This window comes from Muscardinus avellanarius, assembly GCF_963383645.1.
Source record: "Muscardinus avellanarius genome assembly, chromosome: 7".
In the NCBI taxonomy this organism is placed as follows: Eukaryota; Metazoa; Chordata; class Mammalia; order Rodentia; family Gliridae; genus Muscardinus; species Muscardinus avellanarius.
Window position 1 is genome coordinate 18465536 of NC_137793.1, and position 21276 is coordinate 18486811.

Here is a 21276-nt window from a genome sequence, read left to right on the forward strand (position 1 = left end):
ACAGATGTGACTCAGCCTAACATGAACTAAAACCCCTAAAACCTCCACCGGTAAGCAAATAAATCTTCTTCCCTCTAAGTTGTCATTGTCAGGTATTTTTTGTCACAATAGCTGGAATGATGACTGAAAGAAATTGTGACCTTAATTGCTGAAAAGTAAAGAAAAAGGGAGAAAAAAGACAAGAAACAGTTTGGTGACAAACTTCCAAACTAAAATTAAAGTCTCCCTATAACAACTTACTCTTCTATTTTTCTTGGATTAAATATTAAATGTTTCCTCTCTTTGTTCGTATATTTTATCTCTGTGAACTTGCATCCTATATTAGCAGATGATATTTTCTTTTCTCATCTGAAAATGAAAGACAGTGAAAGAACTGAAGAAGTAGATTAGGCATATTTATTGATGTCTTTCATGAAATGTCCCTAGAGTTAGAGGGGAATGAAAAAGATAGAAAGAATGTTGGCTCGGATTGGAGAGGAAGGAGAGAAATGGTTTGCCAAAAGTTAATTTTCTATTTTGGAGCTTCTTTTTTCATATGAAAATATTTATATACTTCTTAATGCATTCATTTTTAATGATAGTCCCATAATATTTTATTTTATTCTTTGGTGAATTGTAATCATAATAAATAACTTTTCTTTCTGAATAAATTTCAGATTTTGAGTGAAGCTTACTTTCTAGGAATGTTCAATATTTAAATTTCATGGTTTCACACACTCTTTGAAATATATTCAATCTATCTCCTCTTTAAACATTTGAGAAGTTTATACATAAGAATTCTAACACATATGTTACAGGAGGTGGGTATAAAAAGATCTCAAAAAGGTCTTTTCTAGAAAATATAGAGTAATAAAAAAGACTCAGATGTTGAATGCATGAACTGATCAAAGGTATTAATGGAGGGGGGAAAGAGCAGAAAATAACTATATGTCTTTAATAAGTGTTTTCTTCTTTCTAGAAGCTTCCAGGTATTTCAGTTGTTTGCACTTGAATGTGTTATTTTCTTGAAATGCTAAAACATACACATTAAAAGTATTATCAGTGAAGGCTATTTTTCACTGTTTTTGATTGCTTTAGGAAAATACACAAGCCTACAGCAGAGATTCATCGAAGCACTGTTCCCTTCCTCGGGGAGCTGTTATTTCAATAAAAAAACAATGGAATCAGTTAGCATAGGTAATAAAATAATTATAGTAATTTATTTTGGCTATTAAATGTTGCATCCCCTTAGCTAATCATCCACTTCAAGCTATTATTCAAAGTGTTCTGCTCTTTTTGCCTTTAAGTTAAACATCATGAATTTCTATGCACTGATAAATCCAAATCTAATAAATTCCTGATGTGTTTCCTTGCACTGTGACTACTGACAACTCTCTCTGTCTTGCTAATTCAATGTTACTCAACACCAGTAAAAGATGTTTTCTACTACAATATAAAAGCAAAGAATTGCTTGTTTCCTAACTTTGTACCAAGTTACAAGTATATTTAGCCTTCATTACTTTATGACTACAGAGCACTCTGTGTTTTTAAACAAAGGCAGTATTGGAAGAGATTTTAATCACGGGCCCTTAAAGAGCTGTACATTCTAAAGCGACCCCAATCATCTCTTGCCAACATGTAGCCCATGAAAGGATACCTTTCAGGATTCAGAAAGCGTCATGCTTGTTTTACCATCCGTCAGAGTCAGGTTTCTAATTAATTTCAGTTCTATTCAGATTCACATCCGTTTCATTTTGATAAGGTCTAAGGCAAGCATATCAAATCATCTGAAAGGCACAGAGCTGTTTTCCTGTTGTGCAGGTTTGTAACATGAGTTGTTCAGAGAGAAGGCTAACTGGCATCCCTGACTCATTTCAGACACCAAATCATTAAACAGGGGGAGCAATAGAAATAACTTTAAATGCTTCTCAAGGAGATTGCATCCATGGTTTAAAACAATTCATTTTTTGTGCTTCTATTAGTACACTTTAAAGAAAACTTTTCATTTTTATTTTTTATTTATTTTTAATTTTTTATTAGTGCATTGTAGTCATACATCTTAATGGGGTACACGATGGTGGAGGCATAAATGCACACATCACCCAATTAGCCCTTACCCAATTCCTCCCCATTGCCTCCCCCTCCCTCCTTCTCATGTTTGGCTTAGTGATTGACTTTGATATATTTGTTAAACTACATCATGTGCATTAGAGAATTTTCTTCTTCCTCCCTCAGTTAGGTTGGCTTATTTGCTCATCTATAGTATCCTTTTCTTCATCTAGAGTTCCTCCTATGACTCACTTTCTCCCTGGCTTCTGCATATTAGAGAGAGCATTCAGGTTCTTATTTATTTATTTATTTATTTATTTATTTATTTATTTATTTATTTTGGTGGTACATGGGGTTCCTGGAAGCCCTTCTACCTCCGGGCTACACTCCCAGACCTATTTTTACATTTTTATTTGGAAACAGGGTCTCCTATGCCAGCCTGCGCAGCTGGCTTCGAACCTGCGTGATCCTCCTGTCTCTGCCTCCCAAGCGCGGGGATTACAAGCGTGCGCCACCACGCCCGGCCAGTTTCTTATTTTTTTGTAACTGACAAATCTCACCTAGCATAATGTTCTCCAGTTCCATCCATTTCCCTGGAAATCAACAGATAAATGGATTACAAGACTATGGGATATGTACACAATGGATTTCTACTCAGTAATAAAGAAAACCTTTTCATTTTTTAACTTTCTACATCTCTCCTTTTTTTCTGAAGTCAATGAATGAATCAGTGTCAAATTGACTTTAATTTCTTAAAAATGTACTTAGTGGAAAACCTTGTTCTTTGACATGAGTCCTAAGAATAGCTTCTAACATGAAAATGTACCATACCTAAGAATTTTACTGATAGTGTTTGTGGTTTAATCATTGTTTTGAGTTTTTTTTTAATCTAGTATGTTTAATTCTAGTAAAATGTTTAGTCCTGAATCAGAAATTTTAAGAAATTTTTCCAAAGGGATTTCTTAAATTAATACTGTACTTACAATAATAAAAATCCAATGAGATGGATAAAATATCATCGTACTGAAAAATGAGGTTTTCTAGTTTAAATTGGAAATATTTATCAGTTTAGGCTACAGTAAAGATATCAATTTTATACAATGTACTTAATATAGAAACTTGTTTGGGGTAAGAAAAATACAAACTTCTGCATGGAGGTAGTTTTTCTTTTTTTCTTTAACCAATATGGCAAAGTGCCCTAGACTAAATGAGGTGTTTTAGTAAATATTCTCACATCAAATACTCATTGAAATGGATTCATTCTACTCCTTTCATGGTAGTGGTGGTATAGGACACTAGAATACATCGCACTTCAGATTATTCCTGATTCATTTTGGCAGGAAAAAAACGTGTCTTATAAGCTTTAAATAACTGTACTTGCTTATTTCACTGACCGCAGAGTTAAAATGTTGTGCCTCCTTCTGAATATTCTCTTTTTCTTACAAGAACATCATCAGTATGTGGTGATGGGAACCAGAACTTGTACATTACTGTTACTGGGACTTCTGAAAGTTATCCTTCTTGTGGTTTTATTTTAAATTATATTTATTTGAATCCTTCCTTAAAAATAGATGGACTCCTTTTGTTAATATATAATTGGAGAATGTTTTTGTCAGGCTTGTACCTAAGCATCCAATTAGAAAGGCTCCTGGCAAGAGGAGGGACAAGAGACAAAGACCTAGTTCTTGATGCTAGCAGAGGTGGGGGCAATGGAGCCACTAGAGGAGCAGAAGGTTACATGAGGATTTCTTCTACTAGGCATAAAAGCCACTCCTTCAATCAGCACAAGAGTCGAATGAGATTTTTCTCTAGATACTACTGAGTGCATAGCCCTCCTTCCTTTTTAAAAGTATGGCATCGGTTTTCTTTGTCTTAATATGCTCAGATTCCTTTTGGGATGGGTTTGGTGATAGCTATCAACCATGACAAAATATATTATAATGTACTGATAGTGGTATTTAAAGAATGATTTTTCCCAGCCCATGAACTATCCTACTAGGAAAAAATTCTTTCTAAGGTTTTATAGACTCAGTTGCTGAATTAGAATTGGCTTATTGGAAAAGCCATTTAAATTAGTTTCTTTTGTTTAAAAAGTTATGTGTTGAATAGCTGGGAGCCAAGAAGTGATTTTACAAAGAAAATATAAATGTATTGTGATGAATATAAGCGGTACAAAGAATACAAAAAGCTTTGCATGTAAATTGACTTTATAAATTAGATACCATAAGCTGGTAATAGAAAGTAGTAATACCCATGGACAAAATCCAGTCAACATAAAATTTGAGCTCTTTGAAGATAGAGCCAAATCTGTTCTCTTAGAAGTAATAGAAATTTTCTGCCAGTGATGGACTTAACACAGTGGATAACCTTTTCATTAGACAATTATGTGTTTAAGTCCACATGATATTCAGGATGTATATTTGTTGTACTTTGTATATGTCATTGACCCCATTTCATAAAATTTAAGTCACACTGAGGTTTTAAACATCTGAAGGAAACCAATAGATGATACACTGAAGAGTATTACATAGCCACTGAAAATACTTTTGTTCTCTCTTTTAAACATGAAAAAAAAAAAAAAAAAAATCATTGAAAAACCTGGGTGATAATTACCCATGTCTTGGCTGTTCTGTAAGCACTTTTGTATCTTTGCAGTATTTGAAGTTCTAATCCACTAGATACAATGCACTAGAAAAAGAGGCAAGGAATGTAAAACTACACTAATCCATTGAGCAATGTTAAAAAAAAAAGAAAAGAAAAAAGGTGTTACTCTGAATTGGGCTTTATTACCATTGTACTCAATAGAAACAAATTTGTAGTCACAGTTCACCTTAAATGACACTAATTAAAAAGAAAATGGTGTGTAATTAATGTGTAATTAAATTGCAATTCCTAATTAGTTCATTTGGGCTATTAGGAACTTACTACTTAGGCTTTCAAGAGAATCTAGTAGATTTTGTCTGAGTTTGGCTTAAAATATAGTTGAAGAGTAAAGAGTTATGTGTTACTTCAGAGGGTAGATCACAGATCACTGAATAGAAATTATAAAGAAATGGATCAAAACCTAAATTAGAACATTAAGGAAATGAGCCCATCTCAAGGTAAAATAAGAAGCCTGCTATAGATGAATGATCTCCACCTTTGGACATAAGCAAGGACAGGCGAGATGATTTATATACTGACCGTTTAGTAGGCAGGCTGTGGAATAGGTGGGAATTTGGACTGGGAGACTTTAAGGCTGCTTAAATCATAAACTGCTATGATTGTACTCTTCTAATGTCTATCACAGGGATACAGGTAATGGACTGAGAGCTCCCAGGGATGTTCTATATTACCAGAGCTTGCCTCTTGTGACACTTGCTAAAGTTATAAATGAACAAGTTTGTCTCCATTTCTAACTTAGGGCAACCTATGTGTCTCCTTACTACCTTCACTGAAAAGGTAGAGAATGAGAGAAGACAGAGATGATTTTAAGTATAACCACTTGCCCTTAATTTTATTAACAGATCCACATCTCATTTCCATGCTTGGGAAACAGAACAGCAGACAGGAGTGGGGTCTTGTACAGTCCAAGGATGCCTAAGCACTTATCTCTGAGCTGCCACCGGGTCTTAGAAATGGCATATAGCTTTTGCCCAGTATGAGCCTGCTATCCTCTAATCAAGGAATCCAGATGATGTTTTAATATCTTAATTATATAAAAATGTAAGAGTACTTTATTGATAACTACAATGAGGATACAATATATCTCAGTAACATAAAGACACTCAGGAACATAAAAAGCTAAATTACAGAGAGGTGCTAGTGGGAAGGAGCCAGCAAACTCCACATATCCCAAGAAAGAATAGCCCTGCCATCTTGGGAAGGATGGGAATCACAGATGGAAAAAAATCCTGGGTGAGGGGTGTGTGCAGGATCTGGACTGAGTGGTAAAGTCTGGCCAACCCAAGTCATAGCTTCTGTTATATCTTTGACAACTCTTCTTCTGATGTTCATGTGTTAGGTTTCTTTTGCTATGAGAAAACTGAGACTAAAATAAAGTGTGGTTTTTGTTTGTTTTTGTTCTGTTCTGGATTTTAGTTTTGTTTTTTTTTCTAATTGGTAACTATGGGGCAGAAATGAAAAAGAGCAAGAAACTGGCAGAGACAGAAACCAGAATGACTCTGATAAATCTAGAAGACAGGATTTAATGAATTGTTACAAGACAACAGCACAGGCAGGACTCGGGCCCATCAATGTCCCTCTTCTCTCTAACTCTACTCACAACCCACACGCCACAGACACATTGTGACTGGTGATGGGTCTCTGGTCCTTTAGTTTGAGCCCTTCAGTGTTATGAGCCATGGGACCACCTGCAGAGGCTTAGGGGCAGTTCCCCTAGACAATCTGTATGTTCTTCTTAAAGAGGGGAAATGGATGTTGGGCAGGAAAAACAACTAGCAAATAAACAGGAAACAAAATAAAAACAAGAGCACTTGTCTACCAGTAGGAGCAGAAAAACTGGCTTTCAACATTCATTCCACAATTATTGATTGAGCGTCTGCAGAGAGGCTCACACTCTGCCGCATTTAAACAAGCTTTTCTTTCACGCAGCTGCCTGTCAATGAGGAATACATTATGAAAAGAGACCCTTCGCTTCTAATGGTCACTTCACATTAAAGCTAAATGTGTGTATCTTTGTGCACAGCGTTGTTTTCCCCCAGTCAAAGATGTTCCTCTTCTCATTCAAAATTTCTTTTTTTTTTTCTTAAAAGAAAAACAAGCTTTCATTGTTAGATGACTGTAAATCATGGTAGGCAGAAGGCTTCTCTCTCAACCCCAGACTTGGTATGTTTTTGCAGGGACTGATATAAGATACACAATACATTCGCACGCACGTAGCCTCAGAGTGTCATAGCAGATACTAGAATATCTACAATCCAGTGTTTTCTGAAGGTCTTGGACACTGTTCTTCATTTGCAGCAAATAAAAGGACAGGCTAGGATATGGTGCTAGAAATAAAACTTGCTCAAATCGAATTAAGCACAAAAAGGGAAATGATTGGAAGGTCACAAAGGTATCTCGTGGCCACTGAGGTCAAGGGCCTAGCTGAATTCAATGAAGGACACACTGTGGACCAGTGAGAAAAATGCAAATGACCACCATCTGACATCCATGCATCTTTCTTCTATTACCTTCATGGGGTTTTAGATCAAGTAGCACTTCAATGAAAGCAACTTTGATTTCTCTATTACAAACCAAAAATAATACCCTTTCCTCTCTGCTCTACATCTTGTCTGTCTTCTCTATTTTTCTTCTGAACTATTTAACATCTTTATCAGGCATGATGGGCCAAGTTATGCTCAATAATAAATGAACGATATATATTTGGTACTGGGGATTGAACACAGGGGCATTCTACCCCTACAGTACACCCATTTTTATTCTTGGTTTTGAAAACATCTGGCTAAGTTGCTGATGATCTTCCTAAATTAAGGTGGACCTGGAACCTGCAATCCTCCTGTCTCAGTCCCCAAGTATCGGGATTACCAGCATGCACCAGCACAGCTAGGCTGAACTCAAATACTTCAATGGCTTGCAACAAAAATTGTTTATTCCTTACACCATGTGTCTATCACAGCTCACTGCACCTTGTTTCTATGTAGACACACACACTTATGCATATGTGTTTGTGCATGTGCATAAAATCAAATTCAGAATTGCAGCATTTGTAACTGAATGTTGACTAGAATTCTTTTAATTATTTAGAAGCTGTGGCTCAGGAGAGAATCTGAATAGGAACCAAAGAACTGTGCATTTCACGTATTAAAAAGAGTTGCAAAGTTACCTCTTAAACTATGGAGCCAGAAAACCCAGGGTTAGCCAAGCATAATTTGTCCTTCTGTCAACTCTCTTCCTCCCCAGCTGCTTTTTTACCTTTAGTCAGTTCATAAAGTGGATTAAGCAGAGGAGGGAGAACATCTTGATTATAGGGACCGTGGGCCTTGGTGGGAGTACAGGATTTATAGGTTTGGTCCTGTGATGTTTTCCTCTGTGTACCACAGGGTCTTTCATCTCTTAAAAGCCAAGTAGGCATGTGTACAAGGTGGGGGAGTGTTCATGTCAAGCAAATCACTCAAAGATTGGAAGTGCTCTCAGGCAAGATATCATATACCTGTTATCCCAGTACTTGGGAGGCTGAGACATAAGGACAGCAGGTTCTAGGCCAGCCTCAGAAACTTAATAAGACCTTATTTAAAAATAAAATAGGGCCAGGAGTGGTGGTACACTCTTGTTATCCCAGCACTTGGGAGGCTGAGACAGGAGGATCGCTCAGGTTCGAAGCCAGCCTCAGCTACTTAATGAGGCTTTCAGCAATTTAGTGAGACCCTATTTCCAAACAAAGTATAAAATAGGTCTGGGAGTATAGCCCAGAAGTAGAAAAGCCCCTGGGTTGTACTCGGAGTACCACAAAAAAATAAATAAAATAAAATAGAGCTAGGCGTGTGTCTTGGAGGTAGAGCACCCCTGAGTTTAATCTCCAATACCAAAACAACAACAATATTGGAAGTGCCAACTAGGAGGCTCTGCTTAGACCCTGTTAAGGCAATTTGTTTTTTCCATCTGTTGCCCTACAAGTCTGAGTGAAGGAGAGAGAGAGAGAGAGAGAGAGAGAGAGAGAGAGAGAGAAAGAAAGAGAAGATTGATTTGGTGAACTCTTGAGCTGTGGATCAGCCTGTGTGTCTGCTGTGTTATCAAGAAAGTGAGTGTCCACTTGGTCCAGTAAGCAGTGAGGAAGTTTCTGTCTTATACCAATAAGTTGGTTCCCATACTGGAGGGCCACAGAGATTCAAGTTGTCATGGGAGAAGGAGGGAAAGACATGGATCATGACTAAAGTTTCCATGTCAAGGGATTAGACAAGTTCAGCGTCCCTCTGTGGCTCTCTAAAGAATAGATACAATACACATGATACCCAAGAACTTAGGAGAGTCATGTTAAAGGTATCTGCCATGAAGAAATGCTGATGGTCACTACTGGCCAATACAGTGATGGAGCTCCAGCCTCCGGGATGAAAAGAAGAGTGGACTTTTCCTCTCTCTTCTTTCCATCCTACTACACTAAGAGCATTTGAGTCTTCAGAAAAGAGGAGGGAAGATTTGACTTTAGTTCAGATTGTAAATTAAGATTTTAAACTGAACTGCTCAAATTTTTAATGTCATAACTTTTCCAGAATATTGAAGAATTAGCCCAAGATAACATTAGGAGAACTGACCCATGGATAAAACCTGGGTTGAAATAAACAATTGGAATAAATATATAATCATTGCATTCTACACACCAATGAATTGTACATTGATCCATAAGCTTTGTAGATATGAAACCAAATAATTGCCATTATTAAGCTCAAAGTATCTACAACTTTCACATTGTTCAGAGGATAATGTTTTACAAATTATTTTCTATAAATTGGCATACCATAAAAAATGTTTCATAGTATGTTAAAACAAGTCCATGCCTACTGCAGCCCCAAATCCCATATACACTGACTTTTAAAAAGTTATGCAGTTCTATAATTAAAACATCCATTTTTTTCTTAGTCCATCCTTTCCAAAGTTGACCACACCACCTTTTTTTTTTTTTTTTTTTTTTTTTTAGAACACTGATGTTAACGTCCTAAAATTTTTTTCTTCAGAGACACTAGCTACATTAGGGAAAGACTTGTGTTTATTGTCTGGTATATGGTCTTTCCCCTTCTGGTCAGTACCTAAATTTACAGCCTTATTTTGGCCCTGCTCAAAACAGGCTATTCCCTTCATTTATAGGTCCATTCTTTGTTTCTGTGACTTTGCATTTTTTCCCCCTTTGGTATTTTTTTCATCCATATTATTTATGATTATTCAAACTCTCCATATTCTTCGAGTCCTATTTTAAGTATTACCATTCTATCTTATTAAGACTTCAACAATATAACTGAGGGTTTTTCTCACTAGGTTCATAGCATTTTCCGGTGCCTTTATGACATCCACTTAACACAGCTTTTATTATGATTTTTTTCAATGCTTAGCACAAGTTTGCAAAGTGATTCTTATGACTCATTATGCTCACTCATTCTCAAAACAATTGCAAAAGTAATATTATTATTGTCATCTTCCAGATAAGGAAACTGAAACTTAAAATAATAACTTGATGGATGTCTCATAGCTAATGAATTCAGGGCCAAGACACTACTCAAGGACCTTCAAAATCCAAACCAGTGCTCTGAGCACTACATGATAATTACTATGCCCCTTTGTGTGTCTGTATTTCCTCTCCACTTGATTACAGACCTTCAGAGGGCAAGGATCACATTGAGTTCACCATTATATACTCTCTGTGTCTAATAAAGTATCGTCCAGTTACCCAGTAAACATGCTTAGAATGAAATCAGAACTGTGCCGTCTCTGCATCTTGAGGCAAGGGAAGGTTCCTCCATGAGAATCATTTTTCTATAATTTCAGGGTACCAGAGTCTTTGCAAGTAACCTGTCATTTCCTCCTTGTATCTCATTATGATGCATCACCTAAGTTCCTCTTAGTCACAACACCTAATGCGACATGACGAGTGCAACCTGAGCACATAAGCCCTGGAGAATGGAAGAGCAGGAAGTTGTTTTGTCCAGAATATGGATTCAAGCAGACCCATAAAAATATATGTTAAAGGTCAGCAGTGAACCTCTGAGCTAAGTGTCTTGCTGTGCAAGGGTTCCATTCTTCTTCAGAGGGCACCAAACCACTGAATTCCCACGGAAATCAAGTTGATTGAGCCATGCAAGCAGCCTCATTCATTTTCTCAAGAAAATTGCCTTATTAATGTGCATTATGGAAATAGTGCTCCATGTCAGACCTAACATGAACAATCTTGACTGTGTGTACTGGTGGAAAATTGCCTCCTGGGCTTTTCATCCCAGTGGATCTCAGGGAATTTTCTAAAATTTGTTTTCAGGGTTTTCCTGCTTAGTGAACAGTCCCCTCCTCTGAAAAACAATCCCCTTTGAAATGACCTCCTTCTGATATACCCACATGTCAAGCAGGCATGCCAACCAGCCCAGAAGTTTAGTGACCCCCAAATAAATGTTCCATGGGGACTAGGTCCCCAGGCCAGGGAGAAATCAACTAAATATATCAGCAAGTCAGTCCAGTGTAGTGGTTACTTTGCTGCATGGATCATGATGATCTGAGGACCTAGGCTTAGATTCTGGCTCTGTCCCTATGCAATTGTGTTCTAGGGGGGGTTAATACATTCTCAATAAGTGTGACTATGTAGATAGTATAGAAGTTATAACATTTTTCCTATTCTTCCTTAGAGTTCTTGTAAAATTAAATAACCTATCTGTAAAGTTTTTAACATTGTCATTGGGTGGGATTTTTTAAAATTGTTCCATGTAGCCAGGCGTGGTGGCACACGCATGTAATCCCCGCGCTTGGGAGGTGGAGGCAGGAGGATCGCGCAGGTTCAAAGCCAGCTGCGTTGGCTTAAGAGACCCTTTTTGCAAAAATAAAAAAGTATAAAATAGGTCTGGGAGTATAGCCCAGAAGTAGAAGGGCTTCCAGGAACGCCAGTAACACACACACACACACAAATTGTTCCATGTAACCTCATTCCTTGATGACAGAAAGCACAAAAGGGAAGATTGATTTAGGGAAGAAAAGGCATCATGTGAGAGGGAAAGCGTGGCACTCCAGAGGAAAAAGCATCTGGAATGTGCCATTATTGGGAATGGAAAGACAGCCTGGGGCAATGGGATTGAGCTCTAGAAATGCAGTCTGGAGCTGTCTGGTTCATTTCCAGGTATGGAAAATGGCAGGCAGAGGTCCATAAATAGGGTTTTACATTCCCTCTGGACACCTCTCTCTCTCTCTCTCTCTCTCTCTCTCTCTCTCTCTCTATATATATATATATATATATATATATATATATATATATATATATATATATAGTCTTGGTATGTTACTGAGTCTTGCTATGTTGCAAAGGCTGTCCTCCAACCTGTGATCATCCTATCTTAGCCTCCCAAATACTGCGACTACAGGCATGCACCACTACAATCAGCTGCTGTCACTCTCTTTAGCCTAAAAAAAATCAGTTCCTCCTCCATGTTAGAACACCTCCACATTTCACAGTGGTGTCTTCCATGTCTAAGTTCCTGCTGTGATACAGTCTGTCATACTGCTTCTTCTAATTTTTCTCTTCATCACTTACCAAAGAGATCTTCCACAGATAATATAGTATCATTTATTTAAAAGACACTGTCAAAAGCATCTTTTAAATATCTCTCAAACACTCTTTTTTATATGTGTGTGAACAATGGCTTCCTTCCAGGTAATCTAGATCCTATGCACCTTCTGGCTATTGTTAGGTGCTCTGCAATTGTGTAATATTGTTTTGAGAATTGTGATGATCTTTACATTACTAGTAACCTATTATTACACATTGTCTATCCCCATTTAAAATTGACTGCTTTATCTTAGAAGTATCATACAAATTAAATTCTAAATTCCTTATGTTGTTAATGATTGGCCTTTCTCTATTCCCCCATTTTTTACTGTATGTGTGTATGTGGTACATGGGATTGAATACAGGGACATTCTACCTCAGATCTATATCTCCAGCCCCATTTTTTTTGTTATTGTTGTTGTTTGTTTTTATACAGGGTCTTACTGTGTTGTTAAGGCTGTCCTCAAAACTTTGATTCTTCTGTCACAGTCTATGTGCACCACCATGCCCATCATTCCCTCATTTTTTAATCAATTTATGGGCAAGAGAAAGAGAAGGAAAGAAAAAAAGAAAAAGAAAGAAAGAGAAAAGAGAAAAGAAAGTAAGAAAGATAGAAAGAAAATGAAAAAAGGAAAGAAAGAACAAAGTATCATTAGATCTAAGGACATGAAGATGATATAATAAAAAAAATGCCAAATAAAAATTTGGGAATAGAAGCAAAGATTTAAAAGTGAAAAAAAGAAATAAACTTCTCTAAAGTGTGTGGATTATGAAAGGAAGACATCAAGAAAAATGAAAAAATCATGGGAGGAGATAATTGCTCTAAGGCAAATTGCCATTCAAGTTTCTGGTGTCTTGTACTGAAGAGCCTTTATGTAGTCCTAGGGGCAAGTTTCTTAAGCCCACTTTGCTTAAAGATTTTACTTGTGCTTATTCAGTGAATCTAACAAAATAAGGATGTTTTGAGCTATTGATTGGTGCAAATGTGGCTTAATAGCAGAATCATTACTTTTTTAATCTTAGAACTGCCAGCCTCTACTATTTTCACCTGAACTTCAAGATGCTCAATTACAGGCTGCCATTACTAATTGTTTTTAAATTTTGTGGCACATATCTAGTTCAGGAAGTTTTGTTTTTCAGCAATAGGTTTTTTTTTCTTAAGTTCTTAGTTTCTAGAACTTTGTCTGCTTAGACTTCTGGGTTTTATTTTTTTTATATGTATTAATTTTGAAATAGGGAAGTCAAAACTTGGTTGATTGCTTAGAAAAATGTGTTCTCATTGACTCCTGAATAAAATATAATTTAGGTCACCATCCCTATTTTCTCAGTAGCATTAAAATGATACATTTTATGTAGGTTTACATGGGCTGGTATCCTTGTCTGTCCTACAGTTCTTTACTGGAATTGAGCAGAAAAGGTCAAATGGGGGGTAATATGTCAAAAGGCTGTAATTAAGATTTAGAAAGATTAATACCGATGGTATTTAATGAAATTGGCTTTTAGAGGAATGCTCATCTATTACTTTGATATTTAACATTTTTTTCTTATTAAAATGTTAGTGCTGAATAGAAGCACACAATCAGTGCTAGAAATATGAGTTTATAATCCATCAATAAAAGGGGTCACAACCAATAAACAATTACAAAATTCTTCTTAAGGTACCATAGTAAACTTACTTCATTTTTTCAATTAAGAGATAATTTGATTTTTTCCTTGTTTCCGGATATTGCATTTTTTTTTATTGCAGCAAGATGCAAAGTGACATGGATATATCACTTCATTGCATGGATGCAGGGTTTTTTTTATATAATTACTCTTTTCATATGCTTATAACTATCTTAAATACTCAGAGAAAAATCTATCAGTATTTTATAGATGGGGTAAGTTTTGCCTCTGAAATGAATACTACAGTTAAATCCAGCATATCACACTGAAGAAAAAAAAAAAAAACACTCTGTAGTCCAAAGTAGACTGATGCCTTTTGGTGTGTTGAAGAAGAAGCTGTTTCAAATTGTAAGGAAATTTCCATTTCAAAAATAGCTACTGAGCTATCACAATGACTGCTTTGCATATATTTTTGGTCACAAAAATACCATTGTTATTTTCTACTATGGCTATGCAAATGAGATGTTGATAGGATTAAGTTCTGTCACCTTCTGAGACAGTCTTAAGCTTGCACTATTGAAGTGGCGCTTTTCCTCCCACTGTTTTCTTTACATTTAATTAAAACCATCAAACTCATTTTGCTTTCCATTCTGCATGAGGTTTCTCTTTCAATTCTCCTTTTGGTTTTCTTTTTCCTTAGGAAATTCTTTCCAAACCCTATTCATCCTTCTTTGTCTTTGCAGCAGGTTGTGACTTAGTTCACCCCATGTCATCTTTTTCTAGAATCAGCTGAGAAAACATTGTTTCCACTTCATATTTATAACACAAGAAAACATTCCCTGATTTATCATGATGAGACCACTGTGGGTGACTTGTTTCACATTACATCGGCCAGGTGCATTGACATCAAGTGGACTGTGCTTGTTTATGGATGAAAACTAAAATATGCCTTTGAGAAGCTTGTGATGGTAGGCAATGTGCGTGCATTTGTGTTTAGGTCAAAACTAGGATGTTTAGCAGGATTAAGAGACCTGGAGAGAGTATACAATATTAAGAATTAGTTGTTTTTCACACATGCATAAACTAATATTTAGATTTTAAAAGTACTGCATATTATGCTCCATTCTTATAAATTGGCTTTGTGTCTGTGTGTGTGTGTGTGTGTGCATGTGTGTGCGCGTGTGTGTTTTATTTATTTATTTTTATTTTTTATTTTTTTGTTGGTGGTACTAGGGATGGAACCCAGGGGGCTTATACCTCCAGGCTACACTCCCAGACCTATTTTTTTATATGTTTGGAAAAAGGGTCTCTTAAGTCAGCTGAGGCTGGCTTAGAACCTGCATTATCCTCCTCACTCAACCTCCCAAGCGGGGGATTAAAAGCATGTGCCACCATGGTGGCTTCCTTTGTGTGGTTTTTAAGAAAATCAATTTGCATAAGGATAGAATAAGATGAATTTGCTATCAAAAAAATGAAAAGCCCATGTCCATATTACCATTTTTGTGTACAATAAAAGGCATAGTCTTCATGTACATTCGTGCAAACATAAATGAGTTCAATAAAAGTAAATAGATATTTTATATAAATATCAATTTTATCATTTTTATAGCCATAGTGTAAACATCCTTATTCTTAAATTCTTAATTTTGTTGTTTTTCTTCATCCAAATTAGTAGAATGTTTTCATTAATGTAGTTCTTCACATTCAAATGTTCCATGAATATATACATGTATGAGTATAAATTAAGTCACTAACCGCTGCATTTTCTCCACTCTTGCAAACTGCTTTGCACATATTCATTTTTCAATACTTTTTTCTCTTTATATTGATTTGGCAAATATCTCTGAAATTGTTTTAAAGACTCTATTCTGTTCCAAAAGCTAGATATTACATATATATCATGTTCAAGTTAAAACATCATATGCATTATCTATTTATTTTTATGTAACTTTTTATTGGCGTATTATGATTATACATAATAGTAAAATTCATTGTTGCATACTGGTACATGCACATAGGAATCATTTAAGTATTAAATTATCTGTGTTCAAATAGGACAGAGTAAGCCGGACATGGTGACGCACGCTTGTAATCTCAGCATTCGGGAGGCTGAGACCGGAGGATGGCGGTTCACAGACAGCCTCAGCTACTTAGTGAGGCCTTCCACAACTCAGTGAGACTCTGTTTCAAAAAAAAAAAAAAAAAAAAAAAATTGGGCAGGGGGTGTAGCTCAAAAGTCAAATGCCCCTGGGTTCCATCCCAGACCTGCAAAAACAAAAAACAAAAACAAACAAAAATAACCAAATATGACAGAGTAATAATTTGAAATAAATACTCTTAAATAAAAAAAGGAGTACGAATTCTTGTAGAAAAACTGGCCAATTCAATTGACTCTTCAGTCTGGCAATTAGGAACTTGTGAATGCTCACTCTCATTTAACAGTCTTTTCTCAAGTTTGAATATGTATGGACTGTCAGATGATCTTCTACTTATGCAAAGTAGAGTTCAGATAGGTTGACAAACGTATTCTTAATGCTCAGTATTTTTAGTTTCATGATACAGAGAAAGCATTGTATTGTGAGACCTGCAATCTTCTTGGAAGTTTTTCCTTGACTATTCAATACACATTTTTTGGTACTTCGGGAGAAAACAAAAAGACGTTTTTCTCTTTTGATTTAGTTTTCTTTGGTGATGGATGAATGTTATAGAAAAGTTATACTATCAAAGCAGTGCTATACAATGTGAACAATGATCTTAAAAATGGTATTTAATCAAAGGAGCTATTTTGAACATTTCTAAATTGTAATAAATTTGTTACTATTCATGAAATTTATTTCCTCCACACTTCCCTTTCTTCCTTCCTTCCTTCCTTCCTTCTTTCCTTTCTCTCTTTCCTACTTCTGTGACCTAGTTTCATTTTTCTTTCTTTTTTCTGTCCTTCCTCACTCTCTTTCTCTGAAAGTATTAAAATGTGTATACAATGCACAGGGCCCTCATCTTATTTGGAGTAAAGAGAATAGTCAGTGTAAGCTGATGTAAAAGTGTTGCTAATTTGAAATTAAGCTCATACATTATTTACATATGTATGATTATGTGAAAAATCTGGTTGCAAAATATTACATGTGGCATAGACATTTTTATTATAAATGTGTGTTGTCATAATTATAGCTCTACAGTATATGTTTATATGCATATATGTGTGCACACGTGTGTGTTTCTGCAAAAGGTTAACAGAGATCAAAGAACACATAAATTCTCCATGGTTGGCTGTATTATTGATGGCCATTCTTATGTTTTTATTTCCAAAGTTTCTACAATAAATATGTTCAACTTTTAAATTATGGGGATATATATGTTTAAGGAAAGAAGGAAGGAAGGAAGACAGAAAGAAAGAAAGGAAGAAGATAACAAAGTTTTAGAATTTAGCAGGGATGGCTTTGAGAAGCTAAGAAGAGCACTTTTGACTTCCCTGTCTATTAAACTGTCTTCTTTACATGGATTTTGTAAACAACCTACAATCTTCCATTATGAAACTAGAGTGCAAAAGCAAAAAAATAAGACAAGCAATTGTACAGACCTACCAAAAGAGGCAAAAACTGAGTGTGAGGACATGTGCATTCAGATATGTCTTCATGATGAGACCTTTTCTTAATTTGGTCTAGTTTAATATCAATTGTAGTTTGCTTTCCTGAATTCTCTGGGTAACTGTCTGACAAGAAAGAAAATAGAACTGGAGCCATGATCAGAGTATATGGAAAGACGACATGTGATTGACTGTTAGCCCTAGACTATCCAGGTCTCAACAAGTAAATAGTTTTAATTCAGAGAAAATGGCCAAAAAGAGTTCCCTGGTACTTTCTTGGGAGCAGGGGCACGTGTAACACATGATTCGTGTCCTGCACTTACAAAGAGTGCTTGGCGCATAGCAGACTTGCAATAAATGTAAAACCTTGCATTGTTAATACAGTTGTGCAGTTGATCCAAACCAATTCTTTCTAATCCCCGAGAATCATGCCAGCTATTATTACAAGGGTTTAGAAGTACAAACAGCATATTGTTGTCAGACACTAGAGAAAGACTCAAGCTCACATTTACATAGAGTCAGCCACCTACAACATCAACATCAGGATTTCAGAGTTACCAACCACAGACTTTTGTTGTCAGGTATGTCCTGTCTCTGGACCAGTGTCTGATTATCTACATGGAAGATTCATTTCTTAGCATTAAGTTGTTTTTTCTGGAAATGTGACTTAAATCTAGCTTCCCTGTATCAGAATCACCTTACATATTATGACTGTGCAGATTCTTAGAACGCACCCCAAGCCCATTATTTATACTAACATTCAGGAAGTTGAGTAATGATGCTATTCTCAAATAAAATCATGACAAAATTTTAAAATAAGGATTTCACCAACAGTTGCCCATATCCCTACTCCTTTATCTCAGAAAATATTAATTGCGTAGATTTGTACTCAACATTAAAACAAAATTAAGAATAGTTCATAGTTTGGTGAAACTGGAAAGAATTAAACTTAGACTTGTATATTGATTGATCAGCAGAATAACATGGAAGTTTTTCCTTTTCTTCTTTTTTTTTTTTGGTGGTGGTACTAGGGTTCCTAGAAACCCTTCTACCTCTAGGCTACACTCCCAGACATACTTTTTATACTATTTTATTTGGAAACAAGTTCTCTTAAGCCAGCGGGGCTGGCTTTGAACCTGTGAGATCCTCCTGTCTCCACCTCCCAAGTGCGGAGTTTACAAGCGTGTGCCACCATGCCCGGCAATTTAAACTTCTTTTTGAAGTTTAACATGTATACAGAAACGTATACAAATTCTAAATGTATAGCTTGCTCAATTTTCACCAAACTAACATATTGGCAGTTAGCAATATAATCCACAATTACAATATTCAAATGGGCAGTTATATAATTGGCTGATTTCACTCAGCACTGTATTTGATTCATTCACATTGTTGATAGAGTAGCTCTTCAGTTTCTATAGACACGTGCTCTCTTTCTGGCTCAATACGCCATGATCTATTTATCTATGGATGAGCATGAATGGATATTATCATAATTTTCCATTTAATACTGATACAAAGAATGCAACTATAAGCATTCTGGGACATGTGTTTTAGAAAACATAAGTAGTAGACATTTAGGTTGAGTTGAGTAGGTAGGAGTAGAATTCTTTGTTGCAGGGTCTGCCTTGGATCAGCTTTTGTAGACAGGCCAATCATTTTCCAAAGTAGCCCACTAAATTTCCCTCTAGCATTGTGTGAGTGTTCAGTTTCCTCCCCCTTGTTTCTTTTATTTTAGCCATCCTGGCTAAAATATAAGTATCATGTAATAATAGTAATTTGTTTTTCACATAGAAAGTCATAGTTATTTTTTGTTTGCTTGTTTTAAATACCTATTCCTACACTTTAATCTCAGAGACTCTGATTTTATAGACTTTGAATAGCTGTTGAAAGTCAATGTATTTATTTATGTATTTATTTATTTATTTATTTATTTAGTGGGGGGGGGTCTGGGGATGGAACCCAGGGGCATTTGATCTCCGAGCTACACTCCCTGCCCTATTTTTTTTTTTTTTTTTGAAACCGGGTATCACTGAGTTGCAAAGGGCCTCACTAAGTAGCTGAGGCTGTCCATGAACCACGATCCTCCGGTCTCAGCTTCCCGAATTCTGGGATTACAAGTGTGCGCGACCAAACCCGGCTAGAAGAAAGTCAATGTATTTAAAGTCTTCTGAATGATGCTGATTCCTAAGATAAATGGCAGAGGGACCTTCCTGACTGCAACCACTGTTCAAGACACATACAGAATAGTTTCAAACCACTGCAGGCAGATCTGGCCACAACTGCTGGCCAGAAGTTGAACCCTCATTTCAACTTTTTTACATGTTAAAAATATGCCGGAGTGAGGAGGAAGGACCTAACACTATTTGAGACACATTTTTGACTGTATGCAAATTGATACAGGCTCAATGAGAGATTGTAATGTGGTTCATGAATATGTTAAATCTTGGTCTTTCAAAACATGAATATGCTGTTCCCTCCTTGATTTCCCTGCCAATCTGCCTGTGGAGCAGCTATCTTTCTATGTAAGTCAATGCAGTAGTTAATTATTAGCCTCTCATCACCATGTGATTTCTATCCTGCATGAACTAAAGGGTTCCCTGTTCTAAGATACTGGATTTCAAGACCAGGAAGGAATGGGTCTGTTAATGGATTCCTTCATATTTCCACTTGGATGTGAACCTAAAACTGGCCTTAAAAATGGAAGGTTGTTTTTACTTTTGTGTTGACCATTTTATTAGAAACTTTTAAAAATATATTTTCTTCTAAGATATCCATCCAGGAAGGTTTGCGTCCTAAATGTATATGTACTTGTCTAGAGCTCTGAGTATAATACCAAGTTTCACAATTGGAAATCTGAGGACATAATCATTTAAATTATGGAAGATACCTTATATATGGAAGTTTTTGTATGGTTAAATAGTATTGACCAAATCTAAGTTGACAAAGGAAGGGGAATGACCACAGCCACAAGCTTCTTGGAGATTGCATGGCATCTGTATATAAATAGGAAATAAATTGGTTGGATTTAGGTGATAAGACTATAACCATAGGTATTAGAGATTACTGAAGATGTCTTGAATCACAATAGATAATTTTTTGTGTGTGTGGTGCTGGGGTTCCTGGAAGCCCTTCTACTTCCGGGCTACACTCCCAGACCTATTTTTTATATTTTTTATTTGGAAACAGGGTCTCTTAAGCCAGCGCGGCTGGCTTCGAACCTGCGCGATCCTCCTGTCTCTGCCTCCCAAGCGTGGGGATTACAAGCGTGCGCCACCACGCCTGGTGCAATAGATAATCTTTGATTTGGGGTCTTAGAACTGTGAAAGGCAATGTTTGCATCACCAAATACCTGTGTGTGTGTGTGTGTGTGTGTGTGTGTGTGTGTGTGTGTGTGTGTCCTCAAACCATGTTGCTTTACCTGGCGGAGGATCAATTATTTTTTTATTCCAGAGTGACTAAAAAAGGTTTGAAGCTACTCTGAGGTCTTCCTTCCTATCAGTGTCTGGTTCTTGCTGAGTAGCACCAGTGGGCTTTATTGGGGGCTACTTACTTCATCTTTGGCTTTAGTCATTCAATGTGTATATTTCTTCTATTAAAGCCTGCCATGCTTGTATGAGTATATAATAAAATAGTAGAGTTTGGCGCCATCCATCTTTTGTTATAGATTGCTAAAATGATGCTGGAGAGTGTATTTGTAAGTAGTGCATATGGGCACTGCCAAATATTGACTTTGTTTGCTAACTCCATCACATAAAACTTCTGAGGACAACCTAAGTAAAGTTCACTTGAAGATAAAATATTGCAAAATAAATGCCAAAAATGG